This window comes from Coffea arabica, chromosome 5c, assembly GCF_036785885.1.
Source record: "Coffea arabica cultivar ET-39 chromosome 5c, Coffea Arabica ET-39 HiFi, whole genome shotgun sequence".
In the NCBI taxonomy this organism is placed as follows: domain Eukaryota; kingdom Viridiplantae; phylum Streptophyta; class Magnoliopsida; order Gentianales; family Rubiaceae; genus Coffea; species Coffea arabica.
This window is the reverse complement of record NC_092319.1, coordinates 23,794,417-23,818,664: the sequence shown is the minus strand read 5'-3', so window position 1 is coordinate 23,818,664 and position 24,248 is coordinate 23,794,417. Positions and strand designations below refer to the sequence as shown.

Genomic DNA, 24,248 nt, shown 5'->3' with positions numbered 1-24,248 from the left:
AGTTTTTTTGTATAGAAGGTATAGATGTATCAGTGTATGTATATAGATAAATACATTTAATGTAGAATGAAGATCAACTGATTCTTTAAAGACGTTGGATGAAAAAATGTCAGATGTGTAAACAAAAGAAACCATAGTGTTTCGGTACTGTGTTATCACATAAGAATATAGGTCGTTTATAATACGTATGGGTTTAAACTTTACAAAAGATTAAGTCACACTGGAATTACATTGTTGATGTAAGTTTATGAAAAAGGGGATCAATAATTTTAGAAGGAAGAATCTGACAACTTTGATCTTTTTACCGCGAAGAAAGCGGTCATATTGCTGGTTCAGAGCTCAAAAGGAAGCAGTGATTGCTCATAATATCAGTATATCAGAAAACTGTTTGTGTGTTGCTTGACTAAAAGAAAGGTCATAGATGAAATCTAGGAAATTGTTGTATTAAACTAATTGGAATCGTGAGACCAGACGAAGCTGTTGGATGATACAGAGAAAAACGAAAACGTCGGACGGGGAAAGAATCTAGAGGTCTCTCGTACCCTCAGGTAGTTATCAAGAAGCGTGATCGAGTAGGGATTGACCGTATTGGAAATTTTTTTTCTAACTATTTTGTAACGACGGTTGACTGATTAAGGCACAAGAATTTTGTTCATCTTCGAGGATGGTGCTGCGAAGGATGGTTGAAACTTGAGACTCGACAGCAAGTAAAAAATGTTGAATGATTGCTTTCTTAATTATGATCAAGAGATATCTCAAGTATTCACTACCATTTAATAAAGTAGTTAAACGAACTTTCTCTCCTTCATTTCATATGTTCCAATATTTCTTCACTTGAGACAGTTACCTACGATCCGCAAGAAACGAACCCGTTTCAATCTTGTCCCTCTAGCAGGAACACTGCTGTCTAACCATTCTAATGACCTGCACTTGAACTCCAAAACGATTATCACGTCAAATCAAACATCATCATCTCTCTAGCTTACTTCGCAACAACAACATTAACTCCTGCTGATCCTCAATACTATGAGTCCTGCAAATACTCTCCTCCACTTGAGATAATTTTTTGGTACACGTGCATGCACATACTTGCTATAGAGAGAGACAGAGAGAGAACAATTGTCGCTGCGAATTCGAGAAAGAGTTGAATTTAAAGCATAACATGTCAGGCCGCATTCATCCATCGACAGCTCTAGCAGAGATTGTGTTCTGGTACTGTGCCTTGTTCCTGGCTTTAAAGTTGGTGTTAAGCTGCTGTGAATCAACTGAGGAGGAGTTTGAAGTGCAACAGTAGAAGCAGCAAATATTATCTTCATTACTACTTGAACAGCCGTGTGATGAGATTCATGCGGTACGTGAAGGAGAGATTCTGCATACTATCAGTGGAAAATGTGGGGATCCTTACATCTTTGAGCAGAATCCCCATATTCATGATCCAGATGATGTTTTCCCTGAGTTAGTCATCAAGATCACCCCTTTCACAAATATGTAGATGTTTCTCCTTTTTACTTATTCTTAAGCTCGTATGTTTGTTGCTCCTCTGTTTTGTTGAACCGGATGTTGAGGTTCAATGCTAATAGCCCCATGGTCCTCTCTCCTCTGTTTTTCTTTTTCATGCAATATATTATTTTGATTGTGCGTGAACCACGGTCTGTGGCTGCTTGTCTTGCTAGTTTCTATCATGAAATATGCAATTGCATGTTACTATTTCATCATTTTCAACTTTTTGCTTCTTTCTCGCAGGAAGGCATAATTTCTCGAGAATAAGTTCAAACTTGTACTGTGTTTTACGGTATTGTTCATCAAGCTTTTGCAGTAAAACGAAGGATCAATAGACATAGTGAGACAGAGTAACGAGCTCTTCTTTCACTTACACTATAAAAGAAAAGAGGGGGGATGGAGTGATAGACTCAGATTAATTTCAACCGTTATATGTAGTTGTTTTTAAACTGGTTTTTTTCCCCTGGTCGAAATATTTATTTTAAGTTAAACGTTCCTTTGTTGGAACACAAGAGAAATCGTAGTGAAGAACAAATTCAGTTTATCATGAAAATTCTTGCTTCTCAGGGTAAAACAAAGCAAGAATGTGACGCCCCACATCTCCCTAAGGCGGACCAAAGGGTATCCGCGGACGCCTGCCCAGCTCACGCCAGGACTCGAGCAAATCCATTCAATTTAAAATCGAACTAAACACTTCGACGAGAGCAACATGAATACAATAATGCGGAAGCGTTCAAGCTTAATAAGTCACTTAATGTATATCCAGTACATCGGGTAATCATGAAACGACTTCAATTCAAAGTACACATCAGGGCCCAAACTTTTCAAGTTTACAATTTCCAAAAGTACAATCCAAACCAGGGCCTAGTCAAGATATATAACAGGAGTCTTAACAAAATTACAACAGATGGTTTCTCCATAATTCTCCAAGAGTCGGTCCTGTTAAGGAAAACAAAACTATAGGGTGAGCTAAACGCTCGTGAGGCCAAGAACACACATGCAAGCACGTAATCAAATAACAATCCCAACTTAATAAATAAAATCACGTCTTTTCAATAATCAATTATTCAAACAGGAAAAGTAATCAGAAACAATTCAAGGATATAGTAGCTCTCAGGAGCTAAGTTCCACTCGATCTGCCGTTGTCATTCGTATACCTTCCCGCATTGACCCTCCTGTCAACCGGGTCGGTATTTCCATTTCCGTAGATCACCACTTACTTCCCTCCGTCCACCGTACACCTCAAGGGCCCACAAGTCTATTATTGGGCGATACTCTGCGAGTATGCCAAGCAGGACCTCTTATTAGGTCGAGCTTATAATCTCATGGCTCGTCCAAATCCCCGACCAAGCCCATTGCTGGCTCGAGTCTAAGGACGGCCTATGAGTTTGGGCGTCCCCCATTCATTTGGTAGTCGAGGAGATTCACTCCAACGACACAAGCATTCATGACATGACATTGCATTTCATTCATTCATTCAATACATTTCATTCATTCATTCATTCATTCATTTGAAATTAGAACGAGTGCGATAAAGTACGCACCCGCCCTTATTTTTAAAACTCCCAACAAGTATCACAATAAGCAAGTATCAAATTCATACACTTGACACTCACCGAGCAATTCAATAAGAATTATTTCCCGGAAGTTCAAGTGTCCACGGTGAGATCCTCTTGAAGGTCTCCTTGCGCGCCTGGCAATTTAATAGTGGATAATTACACAATTAACCCACTTATCAAGAAAGATTGTTCACTAGTACAATCTAAGAATTATTTTGCAAAAAGGAACCTCAATTACACGTAAATCGAGGTTCAACTTGCCTTTTATCATGTACAATATTATTTGAGTTTTGATCATGAAAATCGTAAACAAAACGTTTAAGAACATCAAAAGAATAAAGAGTTTTTGAAAAACTCTATTTCTTTGAAATTGGAAAATTTTTCAGTTTTACGATAAATCTTTGAAAAATCGTAACTCGCTCGATATAAGTCGAGAATTGGAAAACTTTATACCGTTGGAATCCTCTGAGAGAGTACTATAAGTTCCTAGAAGACACTTTTCCATGAATCGAGGCGGAAAGTGATCAAAAATGGGTTTGAAGACGCAGCTTCAGTTTACAAGGCAGATTTGAGTTGGATTTCGGCCAACTTTGAAAATTCGGCACGATTCGCACGTTGCAAACCGGCCTCTGAAATTTTCAGCTCAATTAAGTGAAGTGTATGACAAAACAAGCGGATCAAGAATCGGAGTTTCGAGCACCGAGATACGGTAGCCCGAAGTTGAGCAAATTCAAGACTGGATGAGAATTTTCCAGATTTGAACCTCTAACTTTAGTAATTCAATTGGGTATCGAAACGAACTTGAATCGGCACCAAAATTGGCAGTATTTCAATACTATATGGAAAGTATCCCTATATCGAATTTCGGGGAAAAATACCTTCGGCAAGGTAGTTAATTAGCCAACCAAAGTTCAAGAAAAATCCTAAGGCAATCTGCCTTTGACTTTCATTTTCCAAATTTCCAATCGTTTAACCAAGAAAGTTATCCAACCATGGTTCATTTGTAAAATAAGGGTCTAAGATACACCCATAATATCTTTGGTAAGTGTTTAATATCAAAAACATCAACTAACAAGTTCACTCCAAGATTTGGTTCCAAACCAGTCCAAACATTAGGGTTTTCCAAAACAGAGCAGTCCACTTGTTTCAGTCACAACTCAGTCAATATAGCTCGGAATCGAGCGTGGCTTACGCCGTTGGAAAATACATTCATAGAGTTAAAATATCACAGAAGAAATCATTCCCAAATTCGGCACCCATCTGGTTCAAATTCGGGCATCAAGTTGCTGCCTGAACACTTCATTCCAGATGAACAGAGTGACAGGACAGCGAACTTAAAACATTTGGTTCGACTTGGTCACAAGGAATCAGAACGTGCATTATATACCAAATTAAAGCTAGGAATGTCTAGTTTCAAACGCCACCGACGGCACATGATTTCGACATCCGAGGACAGAGTTATAGCCAAAATACTACTGCTGGTCAGAGGCATACGCGAGACAGTTTCCAGATTTGCTGGTTTCGAACAAAAATTCATTTGCTCCATCAAACCCCAATATTTTCCAATGAAGTTTTTTCACACATCAAATACATCCTATAAACATCCAATCCAAGCCATTAAACCATTAAAATTTGGCCTGGAAATGGCCGAACATAGCAGGGGCAAAATCGGAAGTTTTAGCCTCTTACACCCAAAGGAGTTTCCACTAATTACCCATCACTAATGCATCATTATAATCACTAAACCAACAATATAATCACCATCAATCATCACATCAGCAACAACAACCCAAGTGTGGGAATTCCAAGAGCCCACAATCACATTTTTACACCATAATCAAGTAACTAAGTGCATGCATGAGCTTAATCTTGCTATATAACCTCCAAAAGACAAGAATTCATGGGTTGATCATTACCTCTTCCTTGGGTGTGCAAGACCAGAAAATTTCGGCCCTCTTGAAGCTCCAAGAAACCGTGAAGATGCAGCCTTTTGTTAGCTAAAACCAACCTCCAAGAGATTTGCTAAGTGGTCTCCAAGTTTGGTGTGATTTGGAGGTGATTTGGGGTGGTTTTGAGTGAGGTTAGTGTGCAGAATTTTTGTTGCAAATGAGTTAGAGAGAAGGGAGAGCTTGGCCGGCTGTGAGGAGAGAGAAGAGAGAGTGTGTTTGATCTAAGTTAGCTTCTCCAAGAAGATTAAATGTGTGGTGAAAAATTGCTCCAAAGTCAACTCTTGTAAGGCTCGTTTGGCACGTTTTTAGGCTCGATTTTCTCGCGCGTTTGGTTCACTAGTGCACTAAACCTCTAATGCACTCATGTTAATATAAACATTATTCACTCTTAATTGTCCCGAAATAAGGGTCTAAAGTCCTTCAATTGAAGTCGCGCGTGTGAAAACGCGTACCGTCAAATTTTACCGCTATACGCAGAACTTTCGAAAAATTCCTATAACGATTGCACTACTAACTATCACTTGAGTATTTATTCATAAGATTACCTATTTTAGGACCATAGTACAAGCCCCCAATATTCCAAGCTTATTGTGCTACTACGCGGATAAAATCTCCGAGCACTATTCACTATTTTTACGAAACGCGCTCTAGGAAATTAATTTTCGAAACGAATCATTTTAAAAATATAACGAAGTTATATTATCATGCGTTTAGGTCTCATAAGACTAGAAAATATTCCTTGGAAATAAAATCCAATTAAATAATTTATTAAGCCATAAATTAGGCATAAAATAATAGTTTTTACGAGTCCTCACATCCTCTCCCCCTTAAGAAAATTTCGTCTTCGAAATTTACCTTGGTCGATGAACAAGTCTGGATACTTCTCCTTGATTGTCTCTTCAACTTCCCATGTTGCTTCTTCTACTCCATGGTTCTTCCATAAAACTTTCACTAGTGGTATCTGCTTGTTCCTCAATTCTTCACCTTTCGATCCAGAAGTTTTACCGGTCTCTCCTCATAGGTCAGGGTTTCATCAATCTCAATATTCTCCGGTTGTAAAACATGAGAGGGGTCTGGATGATACTTCTTAAGCATGGACACATGAAACACGTTATGAATACGAGATAAACTCGGTGGTAATTCCAGCTTATAGGCTACATTCCCAACTCGCTGAATAATCTTATAAGGCCCTACAAACCTTGGTTGTAATTTCTTCCCTTTTCCGGACATCAAACTTGCTTTTAAAGGCGTAATCTTGAGAAATACCATATCTCCAACAGTGAACTCCAAATCCTTCCTCCGATTGTCGGCATAACTCTTTTGTCTACTCTGAGCGGTTTGAATTCTTTGCCGTACCAATTTCACCTTTTCATTAGCCTCCTCAATCCAAGATACAGTAGTCGTGTCTAAGATTTTCCGTTCACCTACTTCATCCCAACAAATGGGGGATCTACACTTCCGACCATAAAGTGCCTCATACGGAGCCATTTGAATAGAAGAGTGGAAACTATTGTTATAGGCAAATTCCACTAAAGTCAAAAACTTACTCCAATTCTCTCCAAAGTCCAGTACACAAGTCCTCAACATGTCCTCAAGAGTTTGAATTGTTCTTTCAGATTGTCCATCAGTCTGGGGATGATAGGTGGTACTAAAGTTCAACTTAGTCCCCAACACTTCTTGCATCTTTTGCCAAAACCTCGAAACAAATCTTGGATCCCTATCTGACACAATACTCACAGGTATACCATGTAGTCTGATAATCTCATCCAAGTACAATCTGGCCAACTTCTCCAATGGATATTTCATATTAATCGGCAGAAAATGAGCCGATTTAGTCAATCTATCTACTATTACCCAAATAGCATCATGGCCTCTCTGTGTCCTTGGTAAGCCTGATACAAAATCCATGGTAATATTTTCCCATTTCCACTCAGGCATTTCTAGAGGTTGCAAAAGCCCAGATGGTTTCTGATGTTCGGCTTTAACCTGTTGACAAACCAAGCATGTCTGAACAAATTGGGCAATTTCCTTCTTCATATTTTTCCACCAATAAAGACCTTTCAAGTCTTGGTACATTTTATTCCCTTCATGCGGCTTCAATTTTCTAGAGGCATAAGCTATCACTTTATCATTTTGCATCAAAACACATCCCAAACCTTCCTTAGATGCATCTGTGTAAACCACAAAACTATCATGTCCATTTGGTAGAGCTAGAACAGGCGCTCTAGTCAGCCGTCTTTTCAACTCCTGAAAACTTCCTTCACACTTAGAACTCCAAATAAACTTTCCATTTTTCTTGGTCAATTCAGTCATAGGTCCAGCAATTTTTGAAAAATCCTGGATGAATCTCCGGTAATACCCTGCCAATCCTATAAAACTCCGAACTTCCGTTGGGTTTTCCGGTCGTTTCCATTCCGAAACAGCTTCCACTTTAGCTGGATCCACTTTAATCCCATCCTTAGAAATTATATGCCCTAGGAAAGTCACTTCCTTCAGCCAGAATTCACACTTGCTAAACTTAGCATATAACTGATGTTCCCTCAAGATTTGTAAAACAATTCTCAAATGTTTCTCATGATCTTTCACATTCTTAGAATACACCAAAATGTCATCAATGAAGATCACCACGAATTGATCCAAGTAAGGCTTAAAAACCCTATGCATTAAATCCATGAAAGCGGCAGGTGCATTGGTTAACCCAAAAGGCATTACTGCAAACTCGAAGTGCCCATACCTCGAGTTAAAAGCAGTCTTAGGTATGTCCTTCTCCAAAATCCTCAATTGATAGTAACCTTGCCTTAGATCCAACTTTGAAAACACTACCGCCCCTTGCAATTGGTCAAATAGTTCATCAATGTGGGGTAGTGGGTATTTATTCTTAACCGTAACATCATTTAAACCTCGATAATCTATACATAACCTCAGACTCCCATCTTTCTTCTTTACAACAAAACTGGGGCTCCCCACGGAGAATCACTCTCTCGTATAAAACCCCGTTCCAACAAATCCTGTAATTGTAACTTCAACTCCTTCAACTCAGCTGGAGCCATCCTGTATGGTGTCCTTGATATAGGTGCTGTTCCCGGAGCTAAATCAATTTTAAAAGCTATTTCCCGTTCCGGGGGTAGAGACTCCAATTCTTCAGGAAAAACATCAGAAAATTCTTTTACTACCGGTGTGTCCTCCAGATTCACCTTATCGTTAGGGGTATTAATAAGAAAAGCCAAATACCCTTGAGCTCCTTTACTTAACAACTTTCTAGCCCGAATTCCCGAAATAAGTGCAGACGAGGCTAAGTTACCCCTTACATCCAGCAAAGCATGGCTTATATAATAATCACTTATCAGGTTCAAGTACTACATATCACACCAATCCAACCTATCAAATAGTCATGGTCCAATAGGGAATTAATCGCGTAATCAGATAAAACAGGCAAAAGGCTTGAAGTCGGACGTAAAGTCCCAGACATTTGGAAGAAATTCAGGATATAGCGAAACTTCAAATCAAAAGTTCATCCCTGGTGGTGCTGGACAACACAACAAGCAATGCCCCACCAGAGAGGTTCAGTTCAACCGCTACAGAAGAATAGTAGCCGGTCTACAACCACACCAGTACGAATAAGTTCAAGAGTAGGGTCAAAGCAGAGCCAAATACTTCAGGTTCATGGTGTATGAGTACGAACAAAAGTATAAGTTCAAGTTCAAGTGCAAGTTCAAGTTCAAATTCAAGGGTCATGAGTATGAGTAAGAACACACTGGCCTAACCTCTGTCCAGCAATTCACATTCTTAAACAGTCACAAAATTCAAGTCCACATTCCATATATTCAGTCAAATTAAGTCCATTGAGGATACGCAAGAGCACACTAGCCTAAACAGGTTCAAGTCTCAAGTAAGCTCAGTCTAATCGGTTTCAGGCAGTTCGAGTTCTCTTACCAACCCACTGCAATACTTTCGGAGTTCAAACTTCCTAAGATTGAAATACTGGCACAGAACCAATCATAACATATGTTGCGCACAAGAAAAGCTCACCAAGTTTCTAGCTAGGTTAATCCATTATACACTAGTAGATCGGATCTTCGGGTTTATGTTCGATTCATATTCGGTACTAGGGACCTATTAAATTATGTGAAACTGTCTATCAATTTGTCTCACAAGTACAGGGTTGTCTAAGCCCTCGGTCACGGTCCCCTTTTCTCATTCCTGCTACCCTACTTAAGAAAAGTCTATAAGCACAGGACAAGGCATAACTAAGCATAAAGAGCGTAACGCGTATACAAGTTGCAAAAACATTTAAAATCAGGTCATGATTCATTACATGTATCAAAAGTTATAGCACGGTTAGAAGTTACAAAACAAGACCAAGATGTCCAATATTGCACATAGGCAATTAAGTGCCACAAAAATATAGAAGTACATACAAGCAGGATACAAAAGGCCTCACAGCGTGCACTACCCCTTTCTAAGTCCATAGTTAAACCAAAGGGTCCAGACATCACTAATTTCAATCAGATCACACGCCTTTGCGAAATTAAATCCAATAAAGCCATAACGCAAGCTAAAACCAAGATTATCCATTCGAAGTTCAAAATCTTTAATAACCAGCCACCAGTCGGAACACCATCATCTCCAAAAATAACCAGTCTTAGGGTTTTGTAATTAAAGTTTCAAGCTCCAAGTTCAAACCCAAGAATAAGTACAACTTGCTACCTTACGTGTCAAATGGAAACCAAATCAATTCACACTAACTTGTACTCTTGAATGCAGTTGCTCTATATCTCAAAGTTGCCTCAGTCCGTACATTTAAAATTGGCTCACTCTTCTTGAAGGTCAAGAATTTTAAAACATAAGAAGAGTATTTCAAGTAATCAGAAATCTTATCAAGTTCAGGATTCACATTATTAAACATAAGCTTGCCATTCTTTCGAAAACTCAGGATATATATATATATTTTTCTTCGTGTAAAGCATGGACAAACTCAAGTGTGAGATTACACCAATATACAATCAAGGGGGAAAACTTAGTTCAGAAAATGTAAATCTTGTATTAACCCATCATATACAAAGTTCAACAACTCATTAGTTATTCACAAATTTTCAAATCTGAAATTCAAGTAAAACTCACCTTTTTACCAAAATCGGAAAATTACCCATATTTAAAGCATATATATCTTATTTCCACTCATCGCTTACAAATAAAACTAGTACATCCTAGTTTTTCTTTAAATTTTCAAAGCAGAATTTCTTTAGAAGATATGTGGGCGAAAAATGCATTTTATTCCTTTGTACTTTTATCTTGGTTCAAAATCATCACACATAGAGTTTGACTATCAAATCTCGATCTCTTATCTTCCATAGCCAGTACTAATAATTATCTCAATTCTTTCCACACTTACAAATATAATGATAATTCAAATTCATCCAATCTTTCACTTCAAATCTCTCATCCCATATCTTCCTTCAATATAACATCACCTAATTCTTCAGTTTCTTCTGCAAGTCCCAAATAAGAACTCCCAAATAATAAATTTCTTTAACCCCTAAGATACAATAGATCCTTGTCACATAATATCCAAATTAATCCCACAGTCAGGCATCCTAAACTTTAAGCCTAAGATACGCTACAGAGATCTGAAGCCTAAGCTCTGATACCAACTGTGACGCCCCACATCTCCCTAAGGCGGACCAAAGGGTATCCGCGGACGCCTGCCCAGCTCACGCCAGGACTCGAGCAAATCCATTCAATTTAAAATCGAACTAAACACTTCGACGAGAGCAACATGAATACAATAATGCGGAAGTGTTCAAGCTTAATAAGTCACTTAATGTATATCCAGTACATCGGGTAATCATGAAACGACTTCAATTCAAAGTACACATCAGGGCCCAAACTTTTCAAGTTTACAATTTCCAAAAGTACAATCCAAACCAGGGCCTAGTCAAGATATATAACAGGAGTCTTAACAAAATTACAACAGATGGTTTCTCCATAATTCTCCAAGAGTCGGTCCTGTTAAGGAAAACAAAACTATAGGGTGAGCTAAACGCTCGTGAGGCCAAGAACACACATGCAAGCACGTAATCAAATAACAATCCCAACTTAATAAATAAAATCACGTCTTTTCAATAATCAATTATTCAAACAGGAAAAGTAATCAGAAACAATTCAAGGATATAGTAGCTCTCAGGAGCTAAGTTCCACTCGATCTGCCGTTGTCATTCGTATACCTTCCCGCATTGACCCTCCTGTCAACCGGGTCGGTATTTCCATTTCCGTAGATCACCACTTACTTCCCTCCGTCCACCGTACACCTCAAGGGCCCACAAGTCTATTATTGGGCGATACTCTGCGAGTATGCCAAGCAGGACCTCTTATTAGGTCGAGCTTATAATCTCATGGCTCGTCCAAATCCCCGACCAAGCCCATTGCTGGCTCGAGTCTAAGGACGGCCTATGAGTTTGGGCGTCCCCCATTCATTTGGTAGTCGAGGAGATTCACTCCAACGACACAAGCATTCATGACATGACATTGCATTTCATTCATTCATTCAATACATTTCATTCATTCATTCATTCATTCATTTGAAATTAGAACGAGTGCGATAAAGTACGCACCCGCCCTTATTTTTAAAACTCCCAACAAGTATCACAATAAGCAAGTATCAAATTCATACACTTGACACTCACCGAGCAATTCAATAAGAATTATTTCCCGGAAGTTCAAGTGTCCACGGTGAGATCCTCTTGAAGGTCTCCTTGCGCGCCTGGCAATTTAATAGTAGATAATTACACAATTAACCCACTTATCAAGAAAGATTGTTCACTAGTACAATCTAAGAATTATTTTGCAAAAAGGAACCTCAATTACACGTAAATCGAGGTTCAACTTGCCTTTTATCATGTACAATATTATTTGAGTTTTGATCATGAAAATCGTAAACAAAACGTTTAAGAACATCAAAAGAATAAAGAGTTTTTGAAAAACTCTATTTCTTTGAAATTGGAAAATTTTTCAGTTTTACGATAAATCTTTGAAAAATCGTAACTCGCTCGATATAAGTCGAGAATTGGAAAACTTTATACCGTTGGAATCCTCTGAGAGAGTACTATAAGTTCCTAGAAGACACTTTTCCATGAATCGAGGCGGAAAGTGATCAAAAATGGGTTTGAAGACGCAGCTTCAGTTTACAAGGCAGATTTGAGTTGGATTTCGGCCAACTTTGAAAATTCGGCACGATTCGCACGTTGCAAACCGGCCTCTGAAATTTTCAGCTCAATTAAGTGAAGTGTATGACAAAACAAGCGGATCAAGAATCGGAGTTTCGAGCACCGAGATACGGTAGCCCGAAGTTGAGCAAATTCAAGACTGGATGAGAATTTTCCAGATTTGAACCTCTAACTTTAGTAATTCAATTGGGTATCGAAACGAACTTGAATCGGCACCAAAATTGGCAGTATTTCAATACTATATGGAAAGTATCCCTATATCGAATTTCGGGGAAAAATACCTTCGGCAAGGTAGTTAATTAGCCAACCAAAGTTCAAGAAAAATCCTAAGGCAATCTGCCTTTGACTTTCATTTTCCAAATTTCCAATCGTTTAACCAAGAAAGTTATCCAACCATGGTTCATTTGTAAAATAAGGGTCTAAGATACACCCATAATATCTTTGGTAAGTGTTTAATATCAAAAACATCAACTAACAAGTTCACTCCAAGATTTGGTTCCAAACCAGTCCAAACATTAGGGTTTTCCAAAACAGAGCAGTCCACTTGTTTCAGTCACAACTCAGTCAATATAGCTCGGAATCGAGCGTGGCTTACGCCGTTGGAAAATACATTCATAGAGTTAAAATATCACAGAAGAAATCATTCCCAAATTCGGCACCCATCTGGTTCAAATTCGGGCATCAAGTTGCTGCCTGAACACTTCATTCCAGATGAACAGAGTGACAGGACAGCGAACTTAAAACATTTGGTTCGACTTGGTCACAAGGAATCCGAACGTTCATTATATACCAAATTAAAGCTAGGAATGTCTAGTTTCAAACGCCACCGACGGCACATGATTTCGACATCCGAGGACAGAGTTATAGCCAAAATACTACTGCTGGTCAGAGGCATACGCGAGACAGTTTCCAGATTTGCTGGTTTCGAACAAAAATTCATTTGCTCCATCAAACCCCAATATTTTCCAATGAAGTTTTTTCACACATCAAATACATCCTATAAACATCCAATCCAAGCCATTAAACCATTAAAATTTGGCCTGGAAATGGCCGAACATAGCAGGGGCAAAATCGGAAGTTTTAGCCTCTTACACCCAAAGGAGTTTCCACTAATTACCCATCACTAATGCATCATTATAATCACTAAACCAACAATATAATCACCATCAATCATCACATCAGCAACAACAACCCAAGTGTGGGAATTCCAAGAGCCCACAATCACATTTTTACACCATAATCAAGTAACTAAGTGCATGCATGAGCTTAATCTTGCTATATAACCTCCAAAAGACAAGAATTCATGGGTTGATCATTACCTCTTCCTTGGGTGTGCAAGACCAGAAAATTTCGGCCCTCTTGAAGCTCCAAGAAACCGTGAAGATGCAGCCTTTTGTTAGCTAAAACCAACCTCCAAGAGATTTGCTAAGTGGTCTCCAAGTTTGGTGTGATTTGGAGGTGATTTGGGGTGGTTTTGAGTGAGGTTAGTGTGCAGAATTTTTGTTGCAAATGAGTTAGAGAGAAGGGAGAGCTTGGCCGGCTGTGAGGAGAGAGAAGAGAGAGTGTGTTTGATCTAAGTTAGCTTCTCCAAGAAGATTAAATGTGTGGTGAAAAATTGCTCCAAAGTCAACTCTTGTAAGGCTCGTTTGGCACGTTTTTAGGCTCGATTTTCTCGCGCGTTTGGTTCACTAGTGCACTAAACCTCTAATGCACTCATGTTAATATAAACATTATTCACTCTTAATTGTCCCGAAATAAGGGTCTAAAGTCCTTCAATTGAAGTCGCGCGTGTGAAAACGCGTACCGTCAAATTTTACCGCTATACGCAGAACTTTCGAAAAATTCCTATAACGATTGCACTACTAACTATCACTTGAGTATTTATTCATAAGATTACCTATTTTAGGACCATAGTACAAGCCCCCAATATTCCAAGCTTATTGTGCTACTACGCGGATAAAATCTCCGAGCACTATTCACTATTTTTACGAAACGCGCTCTAGGAAATTAATTTTCGAAACGAATCATTTTAAAAATATAACGAAGTTATATTATCATGCGTTTAGGTCTCATAAGACTAGAAAATATTCCTTGGAAATAAAATCCAATTAAATAATTTATTAAGCCATAAATTAGGCATAAAATAATAGTTTTTACGAGTCCTCACAAAGAAAGCTAAAGTGGGAAAACAAAAATGTTGGGCTCGAATATAAAGTATGGAGTAGAGGTGTCGAAATGGGTGACTTGGATGGGTTTGGGTTGGATAAAATGGGTAATGAGTATAAGTGAATTAACTCATTTATACCCATTTAATTAGATAAGTATAAATGGGTAAGTCAAAAAATGAATTGGGTAACTCAATTACCCATTTACAACTTATTTATTTTAACTTTTGGTAAACTCATTTAAATTTATTTTTGCCAAACAAGTTATCAATTTATACAACTCTTTGTACTCATTATTAGTTTTAAATATTTATTTATAATGTTCAATAAATTTAATTACCAATTTTTTTTCATTTATACTCTATGTTACAAAATTATCTATTGTTTAATAATTGAATAATAAGAATATAAAAATTTGAACTAAGTACTATAAAAATTAATATAAAAATTTAATTCAAAAATTTTGAACTTATACCATCTATTCATGGACGGGTATAGATAAATTTAATTAGGTGGGTTGATTTGTCACCTCTAGTATCGAGCCATTATAACAATTGGTTTGAGTTTTATTAATATTGTCAACAAAATGGCTACGAAAAATGAGAACGAATTTCGTCCAACATGGTAAGTTGTTTCTTCTACAATCTATACTGAAAATGTTTAAAAGGTAAGATGAGGGTTTGAAAATCAAAGTCAAAGGTAGATGCCACGAGCGCAGGACCATCACTCGCTCTCTCTATCTCTGTTGGGCTGAATGTATCCAAAGTGGCAAAATTTTCGTTGAAATCGAATTTCTCCTGGGGCACCCATTTCACATGTTAGGCATAGCTGGTGTATTCGGCGGCTCCCTATTCAGTGCCCATAACAAAGCCACACGGATAGCAGGAAATTTCCAGCAAAGCCACCACCACTGAATGCCGAAAGACCAAACCGCCCCTCAAGTTCACAGAAATCGCGCTATAACCGGCCCACTTTCACTGTAGCAATCCGAACTCCCACCTTTAGTATAGTAAAGATAGTAAGGATAGCATGACATATTAGCTGTGAGTAAATTATTACATTTCATCATTATGCTAACTCTTGTTTTTATTCTTTTTTTTTTTTTGGTAATTATCGTCTAGCTATAGTTAGTGGAGTACTTCATATCTGGATGGTATTAGTATTAGCATAGAAAATCATGTAGGGAAGTAACATTAAAATCTCAACAAATAAATGAAGGAATAAGAAAACAAAACAGAGAGGCTCTCACTTCTTAAAAAGCCTGTGGCTATATGCTACTAATACGTCTATAGCTACTACTACTAACATTACGGAATTGGTCAATCTTACTAACCCACAATGCAATTTATTGTACTAACCAATAGCTTATTGACATGTGGTGGCTAATTTAACTTAATAAACCATAAAAGCTTGGTTTATATTTTTATATTATCTTTCTTAAACCAAATCCCTCTAATCAGAATATGCCCAATATCTTCTTTAACTTGACAAAATTGTACATTGTCTCTCTTAAATCAAACCCCTCTAATATGGACATGCTCAACATCTTCTTCAACTTGATAAAATTGTATCATAGATCATAGTTACCATACGATCAAACTTCGTAGATAGGGTGTTAAGAACTTTCTTAGTATATGTTCTGATAGGAAGTTCATATCGATTGAATTTGGTCTCATTTTTAATGTTTGAGAAATGAGAAAAATATAATTTACTAGATTCAAACTTCTCCATTTTATCACAAGTTCAAACTTTCTTTTTAATATCAGCAAATTCTTTTGTTGAATTCTGTCAATCCCTTTATATGTTTTTTTCAAAATGTCCCAGGCGTTCTTTGCAATATTAGCCATAACAATTTTTCTAAAATTGGCATATCAACTGCATGATGAATCTACAACAATGCCAACTGCATGAGAAAGACCCTCCAGGCGATGGTGCTGCAGCCTACAGGCAACCTGCGGCAAAGAGGAAGGGGCCACATCGGAGCCACGTAAAATCCAGCTGGATTAGCTGATGCCTATCAAGTGGGACCATCGCAGCCCATGTAAAATCTAGCTGGAGTAGCTGATGCCTAACAAGTGGGACCATTCTACGGCTGAGAATTTTGTCAACGCCTTTCATGCAGTGAAATAATATGGAACTAACAGCAGACCAATCACTGTAGTTTAGTTTAAGTATTTGACCGTTTGATTTAGCGTACAATGGGCTACCGTCCAAGCCAGTATGACGCGGTCGTTGACCTGATGGGATGCAGCAAAATGTCGCAGAACGCTTGACGGGACATATGACGTCACTCGATCGTATGTAGGACATCACCCATTGTTCGGATTCATTGTACTTTTTAATAGATCAGCTACTTCTGTACTTTTTCTTGCAATTCTTCCTCTTTTACACAATCATCCAGTAGTAGTTGAGTTTTTCTTCTTTGATTGTGGTTTTGATATAAGGCAACTAGGATTTGATTTAAGAAATATGAAGGAAAGAGGGAAAAACTCAATTGGAAACAAAAGGTGTTTCTAATTTTGCCATTGAAATTATATCCATGTAAGAAAGGCGTGCGATTTTTAGTATGAGAAATAAACAAAGACCAGTATTAGGGTTCAAACGCGGAATAAACAACTATTTAGATATCAAATGCATAACTATTTAATGAGGAATAAGCTACAAGCATGAAAGATAAATAACGTACAATATTTAACGTGGTTCGACTCCACCATTAAGCCTACATCCACGGAAAGAAAATCCGTTCTTTATTATAAGAGGAAAATTCTATACAAGAATACAACTTGAATCCAAACTCAACCCTTATATACCAATTCTTATCTCTTAAGAATCTTTTCTCACCACCCCATGTATAAGGTTACATGTCACCTCTTGTGTGTCTCTTTGCAGTATGCCAATCTATCTATTTATAGAGAATATTATTTGGCCAAAACCCAAATAACAGTAGGAAACCAATTCTAATAGCTAGACTTATACATAATAGAAAATAATTTCTAATTCTAAACTAAATAGAATAATTCTTGGCTACTACTTTTAGTAACTAAAACCAACACTAGGAAACTAGTTACTTCCACACAAAGCAAGAATTCTACCTAAAAGAAATTAAACCAATTTCCTAACAAATCTTCACCTTGGCGAAAATTTCTTTTAACAACTATTTGTTTTCAACTACCAAATAATATGGTACCGAACTACACACTCGAATCAATACAGTCTTGACACCAAATTGATTTAATCGGCAAATGAACATGTATAGTTACCCCAAGTCCAACCTCCAGTTGACTCTTGAGAAGATGCCTCAATTCACCAACTCTCCTTTGCAAGATTTCTTCTCACCACCACTTGCAATCCGGGATCTCCTTTTGTGAGCTCTAATCCTAATCATTGAGGCAACCAAGTGTTAAAATTGCCATGAGTTTGTTTGGATAAGAGTTTATTTGCATGATTTATTTGAGATAATTACTGTAATACTTTTTGTGATGTGATGTATGTGAGATAAAAAGGTGATTGGGAAGATAAAAAAAGTGGTTGAAATTTGTGAAGTAAATTTTTTTATTTGAAATCAAGCCAATCCAAACAAACCCCATATTTTTTCCCATCCTCAGGACTATCTTGTCATGTGTGGTTTTGTGACGACCCCACTTCTCCCAAGGGCGAACCCAAGGGTATCAGCGGGCCGCCTGCCTAGCTCGCGCCAGGACTCAAAACTTAAAACAATAAAAGCCAGAAAATTCAAAAGAGTTCTATATACAATCCCAAAAAAGTTATAATTACATTCTCCAAAAGTACCTGCTCACACTATTACATCCTTATAATTACCACCAAAACCAAAATGTAGACCCTAAGGAGGGTTCTTATACAAACCACTAAAACTAAAACAAAAAACAAACATACTATAAGTCCAACTATTACAATCAAACCTAACTATGCTAGTGTGTGTGACAAAAGTCCCCGCGTCGGCCCCTGTTAAGGAAAACAAAAGGAATGCTATATGCTTAGTAAGTAAACAGGGGCAAAAGCGTAAATTTCACGTAACAACAGTGACATAGTAAGAGTAAAGCAAAAGCAGAAAAGTAACATCACATAATAAGGATACAGGTGGCTCCAAAGCCAATTCATATGCCATGCGTGATCTCCTGCCGACACTCCGTCGACCACACTTAATGGTCCGTAGAACTTCACTTGTACACCCACCGACACCTTATCACCCTCACTGGCCAGTCACTTCACAAACTTGCCCGGGCGAACGAAATCACAAACTTGAGCTAGAGTCACAAGCTCGGGTCACAAACTTGGTCCACATACTCAGTGAACCGGATTCACAAACTTGGTGACCTCCAACCAGGTTGGACTGACTTCGACCAATCCCTAACCAGCTCGAATAGTCCATCTAGGTCAAGAGATCGTCCCAAACTCACAAACTTCACAAAATTATTCAAAATCACCCCGAGCCACAAGCTCAAGGGTTTTAGTTTCAAAATGATTTACATACATATGTCATGTACAAATATGTGCGTAAATTCGGGTTTAGAGCGAGTGCGATAAAGTACACCCTCGCCTAAGTACCCTCTTCATACATGTCGAAACACATAAGCAACTAACACATAAGAGCGGCCTGAATACTTACTCAAAATACAAAAGTAGTACAAAAGCGAAAATCACTTCGTGTGTTGGCTAGTAGTGGGCCCCACCGGCTCCGCCTAGCTCACCACTGTCTGAAATAGAAGATTTTATCACATTATATCACAAACGGCTACTAACAGACCCAAAACAAGCAAAACGGCAAAAGCTGACACACGCAAGTACGGAAACGGCAAAATTGGCACATGCAAGTGTGCGGAACGGCAAAAGGAACGGCCAAATCTGCCATCTCAAACCGTTTTGATCAAAGATTAGGCTAGGAAAGTCGGATCAAAGTGAGCGAGATACTGTTTTGAAGCTATGAGAAAGGGCTACAAATCTCCTGAAGAAACTTTAATCTAGATCTGAATGGAAGCAGGTCAAAATTGTAGAAAACAATACCAGAAATTTACGTCTTAGGGTGACGAACAGGGTCGTTTGCTGGACCATAACTCCCAGATCACAAATCCAAATCAGGAAATTCTAAAGGTATTAGAAATCTGAGACATAAGACTAAAACTTTGATGTTTTGGCCAAGACCTGAATCCACTCAGAACAGAACGAAAATTGAGTGTCAAAATACCCATCAGAACTGTCCAGATACAAGGCAGTTCTGACGATCGATCTTGTTTGGGTCATAACGGAAGCTACGGAACTCGGATTTCGACGTACTTTATACCGTTTCGAAGCCAAAACCAAGATCTAAATTTCTTATAAAGGAGTCACCACCCAGATCGTACGGTATCAAAACCGAAAAAGTCACGGGCAGAAGCTAAACTAAAAACGCACAGAACCTGATGTTCAAAACAGGCTTGAGTATTTCATCTATAACTCATGATACACTAATCCGTTTGATCTGAAATTTTACAGGCATATTCAGGACTTAAGGGGCTACAATGTTGAAGAAGGCCACTCAGTCCAATTTCGAGTGTAACTACGTCAACAATGTAACATACTACACCAGAATCACAAAACAGGTTCACAAACCGTATTCTAGTACAAACATCATAAAACAGCCTACATAAGTCCAAATCCAGAAATTCCAAAGCCATACGAAAGCTTAGAAACAGGGCTACATTTCATCAGAAGACCTAAAGAACCAATTCTGAAGCATTCCTAGCCAAAATAACCAATTACAGTCGCAGTTCTCAGGTTCGGGTAGAAACAGGACAGCAAGGGTAATTTCGACTTTTCTCATTCTACGCTACTCCGATTGACCTAAAATTTTGTAGGCACCTCTAAAATGTTATTTCTTACAACTTTCATGTTTTAAGTTAAGGCCAATTCGACCTCTAAATAGGAGCTAAAAATTCGGGCAGAATCATGGGTTATGAAACCCTAACTTTTCCAATTTTCTTCCAAACCAGAAATTGGTTGTAATTAATCACTTTTTCCACCTCCTAGAGTCATTATATACCATTTCTAATCATCATAGATAGCCACACAATCATGCTTATATTAAAACAGAAAAATCCCCAAAAATAATAAAATTTCATCATTTCAACCACAAATCAAGAATTAATCCATAAACTTGCATCTTATACTACCACTAAGCATGATTTAAGCATCAATTAAAGGAGGAGGGTGGTTCTTCACAACTTACCTTAAAAACAAGAGAGAGAGAGCTATAGGTCCTCCTAGCTTTTCCAATCACTCCACCAATCAACTTACTAACACTAATTGAAGAGGTTTTATGGAGTAAGTTCAAGTTTCAATGGTTGGTTTTGATGATTTGGAGCAAAATGGAAGCAAAACTTGAAGAGTTTCTTCCTTTCTTTTTGAGAGAGAGAGCAGGCCAAGCTTGAAGAAAAATGGAAGATATTTGGTAAATTTTTTGGTTTTATTTAGTAATTGGTAAAAGGTTGAATAGTGGTCTTATGTAAGAAACAATACTATGGTGACACTTGTCACCTCATTTAATGACTTGCCTAACTTTTTTCTCTCTCTTCCACCTATCCACTTGATATCTCTAAATATCTCATAACACCCGGTAAATTAAACCCAGTATCCGAAACTTAACCTAATCGGCCGAATTTTACCGAACTTTCCGCACTAGTGGGTCCCACATCCGATATACGTTCTTAATTTCTCAAAAACTAACCGATACTAGAAAAATCATCTAAAACTATATTTAGTCAATAAAAATTATTTGGGGAATTTTCTAATAAAGAAAATGTAGAAAAAAAATGGGCGATTAAATAGAATAAACCCTAGAAAAGTAAAAAAAAAATTCTTGGGTTCTCGCACTCATTCTTTCGGGGCGTCACAGGTTTCCAAATCTCCACCTAAAACGAAAAACTCGTAATTGTCCGAAACTTCTGGTGCAAGGAAATTAGATTTCTTTACTTCTTTGGGATGTGTCACACCACTCAAAGAACATAATCAAAATCTAAAATTCACCGGGGTGAAGTATCAATTGTTGGAGGTGTGAGAAAGTTTCCACCGATTCACGTCCAAAATCAACATTACACTCCACATTTTCCTTGACTCTTGAATCACCTGCTTAGATTCACCGTCAAGTATCTCCATGCTTTTCGACTTCCCATCCTTCACCATCGATACTTTTTGCCAAACCATTGAAACAAGGATACCATTCATTAAAATTTTCAATTAGTAACAGCTACCAATCCATTTGATCGCAATAATTAATTAGGATCCAACCACGAACTTTGCTCTATTGTCTAGTCTCGCAACCTGAAAATCTGATACCACTTGTTAGGATCCAAACACGGAATAAACAACTATTAAGACATCAAGTGCATAACAATTTAATGAGAAACAAGTTACAAGCATGAAAGATAAATAACACACAATATTTAACGTGGTTTGACTCCACTATTGAGCCTACATCCGCGGAGAGAAAACTCGTTCTTTATTAAGAGAGGAAAACCCTATACAAAAATACAATTTGAACCCAAACCCAACCCTTGTATATCATCTCTCATCTCCCAAGAACCCTCTCTCACCACCCCATGTATAAGGCTACATGTCGCCTCTTGTGTATTCTTGTGTGTCTCTTTATAGTATGTCAATCAATCTATTTATAGAGAATATTATTTGGCCAAAACCCAAATAACAATAGGAAACCAATTCTAATTCCTAAACTTATACAGAATATGAAATAACTTTTAATTCTAAACTAAATAGAATATTCCTTGACTACCACTTTAAATTACTAAAATCAATTAGGAAACTAGTTACTTCCATACAAAACAAGAATTCTACCTAAAAGAAATTAATCCAATTTCCTAACACAAATTGACACATAATTTGTATGCAAGGGACAATTTTGGATGATTTTAAATGTTAAGAATTAAAAAAGTTTTTTTTTTCTGAAAATGTTAGGATCCATTGGCAAATTTCCCCTTTCTTATATGATTAACCAAGTTAATAATATATTGCGTAGACATATATCACTGGATAGCTGCTAAACACATGTTCAACCAATTACATACACTAATTGGCATGCATTACTTTATCAAAAGATATTAAAGCAATGAATGCTTATATAGTGCCAGGAATATTATTCAAATAATATCATGTACATAATATCCTAAAGAAAGTCCTAAAATCGCACAAATCTCCTATAGGATTTGTCCTCCTATTGACTCTTACTTTAGTAATAAAAATGTCTATATATTTGTATGATGATGTAAACCATCAAATAGATGTAAACTATCAAGTACACACACATATATATATGGAACTAACAGCAGACCAATCACTCAAGTTTAGTTTACGAATTTGACCTTTGAATTTAGCGTACCATAGGCTGCCGTCCAAGTAGGTATGACACAATAGTTGACCTGATGGCATGCCACAAAATATGACTTCACTCGATCGTATGTAGCACAATGACATCGCCCATTGTTCAAATCCATTGTACTCTTCAACAAGTCGAGCTTCTTTTACACTTTTTCTTGCTATTTTTCCTCCATTACACAGTCATCGAGCTACAACTGAGTTCTTCTTCTTCAATTATGGTTTTGATATAAGGCAATTAGGATTTGATTTGAGAAATATGAAGGAAAGAGGAAAAAATTTGTGACAGCCCCACCTCCTCCTAGAGCGTACCCCAAGGTTCGACGGACCGCCTGCCCAACTCTCACCGGGACTCAAGCATACACCTCAAATAAAAAATGAAAATAAGACCAGAAGAACAAGTGTAACAATAATTCCAAACTTAAAACACATATTTATATACATTTCTATCTCAAAAGGAATACAACTCAAATATACAAAGATTCTAAATTCTTCATACATCCAACCCTTGCCAAGCGCTAGGGCGAGAACCAGTACAAAATTCAAAAGAACTAGACTAGGATAGTCTATACAGATTTCTCGTCCTTGCGCATCCCCTATTAAGAAAAACAAAACTAACGGAATGAGCTAAAAACTCAGTGAGTGATGCGAGACGCGGAAGCAACTTCGGATCTAGAGGAACACGATGAAGATTTGATGGAGTTGAACCCGAACTTGGACCACTCAAGAACAGATTTAACGGTAGAGGACGCCACAATCAAGTATGTGTGCTTGATTGATAAGTCACGAACAGCCTAGGATCATCTCTAGGATGTTCAATTTAGCTTTCACAAGCTAAGGGAATTTGCCACAAGGAATGGACGAAATTCTGGAAATTTTATTCAATACTCTCAAAAACTGAATGTAACATGCGGCTTGAGGCTATTAATAGCCGTGAGGGTACTTAACTGCAGCTCAGCCCGCCGTTTGGAGCTTGAACACTTGCATCTTCAATTGTAAGCAGCATTTTAGTAGTCGTGCAAGGATGTTCCAACTCAATTCCTTCAATGCCCCGTTTCTCTTGGGTTTGGATGGCACGTACCAAGGCTTGGAGGGACTCCTTGAATCTCTTAGCTCGTCCTCGTGTCACTGGGCCTTGGGGCACCTTCACAGGGTCTACTTGTACACTTTGGGCCTCGTGCTCAACCGCATCAGTGAGGTTCCAGACACATAATAAAAAAAATTAAATCCACGGCATGAATCATAGATAACAAATAATCCAAGACACATTTACAAGATAGAAGCACTAATAACACATTCATTAAAAGGAAACATGCTCACGTGGAGCCTTTCGTTCTTTCTTTCTCCTTTCATTTCCTTATTCCTCCAATATTTAAAATTTCATTTGTAATTGAAAACCTCCTTTCGTTCATTCATTTCATTTCTCCCCCTTCTGGACATTGGCCAGACTCCACCCGACAATGTGGTAAT

The 24,248-nt window shown here is 37.8% G+C and overlaps 2 long non-coding RNA genes across 2 annotated transcripts; both read right to left on the bottom strand.

The window, feature by feature from the left end:
* Positions 1 to 2,214: 2,214 nt before the first annotated feature.
* LOC140007475 (uncharacterized) lies at positions 2,215 to 5,221 on the bottom strand. Its single transcript, XR_011814787.1, has 2 exons — positions 4,976 to 5,221; positions 2,215 to 2,439 (listed from the first exon to the last, which is right to left on the bottom strand). It is a non-coding gene; the product is annotated as an uncharacterized lncRNA (long non-coding RNA).
* A 5,593-nt stretch (positions 5,222 to 10,814) lies between these two features.
* LOC140007474 (uncharacterized) lies at positions 10,815 to 13,796 on the bottom strand. Its single transcript, XR_011814786.1, has 2 exons — positions 13,551 to 13,796; positions 10,815 to 11,014 (listed from the first exon to the last, which is right to left on the bottom strand). It is a non-coding gene; the product is annotated as an uncharacterized lncRNA (long non-coding RNA).
* Between the last annotated feature and the right edge of the window lie 10,452 nt (positions 13,797 to 24,248).